This window comes from Pseudorasbora parva, chromosome 9 (genome assembly GCF_024679245.1).
Source record: "Pseudorasbora parva isolate DD20220531a chromosome 9, ASM2467924v1, whole genome shotgun sequence".
Classification (NCBI taxonomy): Eukaryota; Metazoa; Chordata; class Actinopteri; order Cypriniformes; family Gobionidae; genus Pseudorasbora; species Pseudorasbora parva.
This window is the reverse complement of record NC_090180.1, coordinates 49,211,267-49,218,317: the sequence shown is the minus strand read 5'-3', so window position 1 is coordinate 49,218,317 and position 7,051 is coordinate 49,211,267. Positions and strand designations below refer to the sequence as shown.

At 47.3% G+C, this 7,051-nt stretch overlaps 1 protein-coding gene across 10 annotated transcripts in view; it reads left to right on the top strand.

Annotated features, from left to right (window-relative positions):
* Positions 1–236: 236 nt before the first annotated feature.
* The window catches only part of ptprsb (protein tyrosine phosphatase receptor type Sb), a 113,542-nt gene continuing 106,727 nt past the window's right edge, over positions 237–7,051 (top strand). For 7 of the 10 annotated variants that reach the window (XM_067452953.1, XM_067452947.1, XM_067452945.1 and 4 more), the window contains exon 1: positions 238–380. The gene's annotated coding sequence lies outside the window, so the exon portion shown is untranslated. Of the gene's footprint in view, positions 381–411; positions 568–880; positions 900–7,051 lie in introns of those variants that run through there. The other 3 variants (XM_067452951.1, XM_067452942.1, XM_067452943.1) reach the window with 3 other exon arrangements.

The window sequence follows — 7,051 nt, the reverse complement described above, 5'->3', positions numbered from 1 at the left end:
CCAGAAAAATCAAATTCTGATGATGACACAGGGCTTAAAAGGACTTTAATCTCATTATAATGGCTTAATGTCATGTGATTGACCAAAACATGATGTGAAAGGCTAGATCGGCTGAGTTATTCTCATCTCTCGCTCATTTCTTTTCCTCAATAATCTCCATTGTTTCTGGAGACGCGCTGAAGGGTCGTGAACGCGCTTTCCGTCACGTCATCGCTGGGAGGAGAGCGCGCGCGCAGGGTGCGAGGAGGAGGAGGAGGAGGAGGAGGGTACCGAGAGGAGAGGCGGCTGCCTGCGAGCATCGATGACATCAACGAGCCCGAGAAGCTCCCGAGGCTGGAGATGGAGCTCCGTGCGTGTGCCTGAGACCGGGACGCCCGCAGGTAACGCGCTTTATTCGGGAACGCGTGAGGCTCGAGTGCATGTTCGCATGCGGGAGATAAAGGGATGCGTGAGGCTCGGATTACACCGGAGAATAGCCCGCTCCACCTGCTCGCGGTGCGGTGACTGTGTGTGACCGGAGCGGCGGGTGCGGGGGATAGCGCTCGAGGAACGGCGTGTGTGTACGGGGTAAAGGCATGGATTTACTGTGGTAAATGTGTGTGTTAATTGGGGTAAAGGCGTGCGATTATTGAGGTAAATGTGTGTGTTTATTGGGGTAAATGTGTGTGTGTGTGTGTGTGTGTGTGTGTGTGTGTGTGTGTGTGTGTGTGTGTGTGTGTGTGTGTGTGTATTGAGTATTTCTCTGGCTCTTGGATCTGACGCGTTTGCGCCTTTGTTCCGATTTCACTCGAGACTCTTATTTCTTTCTTTCTTTCTCTCCCTCCGAGTTGAGAGGAAACGCCGGATAATAGACGTGCGATCTGTGTGTTTTTCTGGGTGGATCTAATGGCAGAGAACAGGTGAAATATGAAGGAAAATCACCAGCAGTTTCTAACAAAGCCCGTGCGCGCGCACAGAAATCATGATTCTACACATATTACACGAGTCCGCTTATCATACACTAATATCACCTGCACAAAGATCATCCTCTCTGCTTACACGCCACAGCTGCTCTTTTACTGAGCTGTTGGAAAAAATCACCAGACTGAGCTGAGTAAACCATTGTTTAATATAAATGTTTTGTTATCATTTGCTGCGGTTGCTAAGGTGTTGCTAAGGTTTATTTCTGAGGTGTTTGTGTGCAGATCATGATCTGAGCTGTCCTGACAGGTTCTCTCAATGGTGTGCACACTTCCTGTTCAGGACAATATGCCTTTATTCTGGGTTAGACCTTTAAGTCTGAGAAATAACATTCCTATGATCCACAGTCGAAATCATTATTGTATAAACCATGCCTGTTTCTAAAGTGTGTAGAAGATAATTATTTTATATAGGCTTTATCAAGAGAATAGATGTTCAGTGTATGATTTTAAATAGATATCGCTTCAGAAACACTGAATGTGCTGTAACTTTACTAAGAATTACGGTTTTCACATGAGGGACGTAACCGCTCAGAGCACCTTAGCAACACCCTCACAACCACTCAGAGCACCGTAGCAACATCCTGACAACCACTCAGAGCACATTAGCAACACCCTCACAACCACTCAGAGCACCTTAGCAACATCCTGACAACCACTCAGAGCACCTTAGCAACAAACTGACAAAAACTCATAACACATTAGCAACACCCACACAACTGCTCAGAGCACCTTAGCAACACCATCACAACCACTCATAACACCTTAGGGACACTCTCACGACCACTCAAAGCACATTAGCAACACCCTCACAACCACTCAGAGTGCCTTAGCAACATCCTGACAACCACTCAGAGCACCTTAGCAACACCCTCACAACCACTAAGAGCAACGTAGCAACATCCTGACAACCACTCAGAGCACCTTAGCAACAACCTCACAACCACTCAGAGCACCTTAGCAACACCCTCACAACCACTCAGAGCACATTAACAACACTCTGACAACCACTCATACCACCATAGCAACACCATGACAACCACTCATAACACCTTAGTAACACCCTGACAACCTCTCAGAGCATCTTAGCAACACACTGGCAATACCTCATAACACCTTAGCAACACCCTGACAGCCACTCAGAGCACATTAACGACACCCTGACAACCACTCATAACACCTTAGAAACACCCTGACAACCCCTCATAACACCTTAGCAACATCATGACAACCAGTCAGAGCACCTTAGCAACATCCTGATAACTAGTCAGAGCACCTTAGTAACACCCTGACAACCACGCATAAAACCTTAGCAACACCCTGACAACCACTCATAACACATTAGCATTGTGTTTTTTTATCTTTAGAAAATTGGAGGGAGAAAGGCTTAATATTGCAGACACAATATTGTGATAGATATTGAAGTTTTTTTGCAGCATGGCTTTGTTTTCATCAACAGCTCATTAGAGAGCAGCTCTGCATACAGAATGCATGTATTGGTGTGGTTTATTAACAGTTAAAAATATATAGTTTGTGCTCATATCACTGTATTAAACCTCAATCATCCTCCTTCTGTTATCTTTACTGTCCAGTCAGACGCACTGATGAGAAGATGGTTGTAATTCTCCTGGTCCACAGCTCATGTTTTTATCTTCTCAGCTGTTATATGATGAGTCTGGCTGTATTTAATGCTCAGATGTGCAGGCGGTGTTTAATCTCTCTGTTTTAAGACGCTCTGTGTGTGTGTGTGTGTGTGTGTGTGTGTGTGTGTGTGTGTGTGTGTGTGTGTGTGTGTGTGAAGGTTTGTTAAGTAGGTTACAGCTCTCGCCTGCAGTGGTTAGTATCTCTCAGGCTGATAACACAACCTGACTGTCCTGCTAACATGTTCTGTGCTTGAGCGGTCAGGTCAGGTCAGTGGAGAGACAGGTCAGTGGGGTAAGACAGGTCAGTGGAGAGATGGGTTAGAGGTAAGACAGGTCAGTGGAGAGATGGGTTAGAGGTAAGACAGGTCAGTGGAGAGATGGGTTAGAGGTAAGACAGGTCAGTGGAGAGATGGGTTGGAGGTAAGACAGGTCAGTGGAGAGATGGGTTGGAGGTAAGACAGGTCAGTGGAGAGATAGGTTAGAGATGAGACAGGTCAGTGGAGAGATGGGTTAGAGGTAAGACAGGTCAGTACAGAGGTGGGTTAGAGGTGAGACAGGTCAGTGGAGAGACGGAATAGAGGTGACACAGGTCAGTGGAGAGATGGGTTAGAGGTGAGACAGGTCACTGGAGAGATGGGGATAGAGGCAAGACAGGTCAGTGGAGAGATGGGTCAGTGGGGTGAGTGGTGAGACAGGTAAGAGGTGAAATAGGTTAACAGTGAGACAGGTATTTGGTGAGACAGGTTAGAGGGGAGACAGGTCAGTGGAGAGAGAGGTTAGTAGGGAGACAGGTTAACACAGGTTAGCAGTGAAGAGAGATGGGTGAGAGGTGAGACAGGTCAGTGGAGAGATGGAGGTGAGACAGGTCAGTGGAGAGACAGGTTAGAGGTGAACAGGTTAGTGGAGAGATGGGTTAGAGGTGAGACAGGTCAGTGGAGAGACAGGTTAGAGGTAAGACAGGTCAGTGGAGAGATGGGTTAGAGGTGAGACAGGTCAGTGGTGAGATGGGTTAGAGGTAAGACAGGTCAGTAGAGAGACAGGTTAGAGGTGAGACAGGTCAGTAGAGAGATGGGTTAGAGGTGAGACAGGTCAGTGGAGAGACAGGTTAGTAGGGAGACAGGTTAACACAGGTTAGCAGTGATACAGTTTAAAGATGAGACAGGTTATTAGTGAGACAGGTTAGGGGTGAGATAAGTTAGCAGGGAGACACGATAGAGGTGAGATAAGTTAGAGGTAAGACAGGTCAGTGGAGAGATGGGTTGGAGGTAAGACAGACAAGTGGAGAGATGGGTTAGAGGTAAGACAGGTCAGTGGAGAGATTGGTTAGTGGTAAGACAGGTCAGTGGAGAGATGGGTTAGAGGTGAGACAGGTCAGTGGAGAGATGGGTTAGAGGTGAGACAGGTCAGTGGAGAGACAGATTAGTGGTAAGATAGGTCAGTGGCGAGACGGGTTGGAGGTGAGATAGGTCAGTGGAGAGATGGGTTAGAGATGAGACAGGTCAGTGGAGAGACAGTTTAGTGGTAAGATAGGTCAGTGGCGAGATGGGTTAGAGGTAAGACAGGTCAGTACAGAGGTGGGTTAGAGGTAAGACAGGTCAGTTGAGAGATGAGTTAAAGGTAAGACAGGTCAGTGGAGAGACGGGTTAGAAGTAAGAAAGGTCAGTGGAGAGACAGGTAAGAGGTAAGACAGGTCAGTGGAGAGACGGGTTAGAGATGAGACAGGTCAGTGGTGAGACGGATTAGAGGTAAGACAGGTCAGTGGAGAGACAGGTTAGAGGTGAGACAGGTCAGTGGAGAGACGGGTTAAAGGTGAGACAGGTTAGAGATGAGACAGGTCAGTGGAGATGGGTTGGAGGTAAGACAGGTCAGTGGAGAAATGGGTTAGAGGTGAGACAGGTCAGTGGAGAGACAGGTTAGAGGTGAGACAGGTTAGCAGTGAGACAGGTTAGAGGTGAGACAGGTTAGCAGTGAGACAGGTTAGAGGTGAGACAGGTTAACAGTGAGACAGGTTAGAGGTGAGACAGGTTAGCAGTGAGACAGGTAAGAGGTGAGACAGGTTAGAGGTGAGACAGGGTAGAGGTGAGACAGGTTAGCAGTGGGACAGGTTAGCAGTTAGACAGGTTACCAGGCCCTTCAGCAGCTGCATTATAACTAAAGCAGTGAGACAGGTTAGCTGTGAAACAGGTTAGAGGTGAGTCAGGTTAGCAGGCCCTTCAGTGGCTGCATTATTACTAAAGCAGTGAGACAGGTTAGCGGTGAGGCAGGTTAGCAGTGAGACAGGTTAGAGGTGAGACAGGTTAACAGGCCCTTCAGCAGCTGCATTATTACTAAAGCAGTGAGACAGGTTAGCAGGCCCTTCAGCAGCTGCATTATTACTAAAGCAGTGAGACAGGTTAGCAGTGAGACAGGTTAGAGGTGAGACAGGTTAACAGGCTCTTCAGCAGCTGCATTATTACTAAAGCAGTAAGACAGGTTAGCAGGCCCTTCAGCAGCTGCATTATTACTAAAGCAGTGAGACAGGTTAGCAGGCCCTTCAGCAGCTGCATTATTACTAAAGCAGTGAGACAGGTTAGCAGTGAGACAGGTTAGAGGTGAGACAGGTTAACAGGCTCTTCAGCAGCTGCATTATTACCAAAGCAGTAAGACAGGTTAGCAGGCCCTTCAGCAGCTGCATTATTACTAAAGCAGTAAGACAGGTTAGCAGGCCCTTTAGCAGCTGCATTATTACTAAAGCAGTGAGACAGGTTAGAGATGAGACAGGTTAGCTGCATTATTACTAAAGCAGTGAGACAGGTTAGAGGTGAGACAGGTTAGCTGCATTATTACTAAAGCAGTGAGACAGGTTAGAGGTGAGACAGGTTAGCTGCATTATTACTAAAGCAGTGAGACAGGTTAGCGATGAGACCGGTTAGCAGTGAGAAAGGTTAGAGGTGAGACAGGTTAACAGGCCCTTCAGCAGCTGCATTATTACTAAAGCAGTGAGACAGGTTAGCAGTGAGACAGGTTAGAGGTGAGACAGGTTAACAGGCCCTTCAGCAGCTGCATTATTACTAAAGCAGTGAGACAGGTTAGCAGTGAGACAGGTTAGAGGTGAGACAGGTTAACTGGCTCTTCAGCAGCTGCATTATTACTAAAGCAGTAAGACAGGTTAGCAGGCCCTTCAGCAGCTGCATTATTACTAAAGCAGTGAGACAGGTTAGCAGTGAGACAGGTTAACAGGCCCTTCAGCAGCTGCATTATTACCAAAGCAGTAAGACAGGTTAGCAGGCCCTTCAGCAGCTGCATTATTACTAAAGCAGTAAGACAGGTTAGCAGGCCCTTTAGCAGCTGCATTATTACTAAAGCAGTGAGACAGGTTAGAGGTGAGACAGGTTAGCTGCATTATTACTAAAGCAGTGAGACACGTTAGAGGTGAGACAGGTTAGCTGCATTATTACTAAAGCAGTGAGACAGGTTAGAGGTGAGACAGGTTAGCTGCATTATTACTAAAGCAGTGAGACAGGTTAGCGATGAGACCGGTTAGCAGTGAGAAAGGTTAGAGGTGAGACAGGTTAACAGGCCCTTCAGCAGCTGCATTATTACTAAAGCAGTGAGACAGTTTAGCAGGCCCTTCAGCAGCTGCATTATTACTAAAGCAGTGAGACAGGTTAGCGATGAGACCGGTTAGCAGTGAGACAGGTTAGAGGTGAGACAGGTTAACAGGCCCTTCAGCAGCTGCATTATTACTAAAGCAGTGAGAGAGGTTAGAGCTGAGACAGGTCAGCTGCATTATTACTAAAGCAGTGAGGCAGGTTAGAGGTGAGACAGGTTAGAGGTGAGACAGGTTAGCTGCATTATTACTAAAGCAGTGAGGCAGGTTAGAGGTGAGACAGGTTAGCAGGCCCTTCAGCAGCTGCATTATTACTAAAGCAGTGAGACAGGTTAGAGGTGAGACAGGTCAGCTGCATTATTACTAAAGCAGTGAGACAGGTTAGAGGTGAGACAGGTCAGCTGCATTATTACTAAAGCAGTGAGACAGGTTAGAGGTGAGACAGGTCAGCTGCATTATTACTAAAGCAGTTTCTCAGAGAAGTTTCTCAAAGTAAACGAGACAGACTTCTCTTCATCAGACTCTCCAAATGATTGGACCGTAAATGTGTTTCTGGATTGCTTTGCACCGTTAGGGCTCTTGATTGACAGCCGTGTCACGTGACCTCAGTGCTGATGTGAGGATGGCTTGGCTCTTCTGATTCGCTGAGCTGGTTTGATTGACAGCTGTGTGAGAGATGGCAGGAGAGATGTTGAGAAGATGGCCGACTCAGCAGGCGTTGGGGAATATAGGCTGCTAATGGCAGGGCCGGCTCAGGTTTCTCTGCTGCCTGATTTGGTTATTTGCTGTGTTTTACTGCTTCTCGCTGGATTTGCTCATGAGTCGCCAGAGGCTGAAGGAAAGACAGACGGTTTATGATC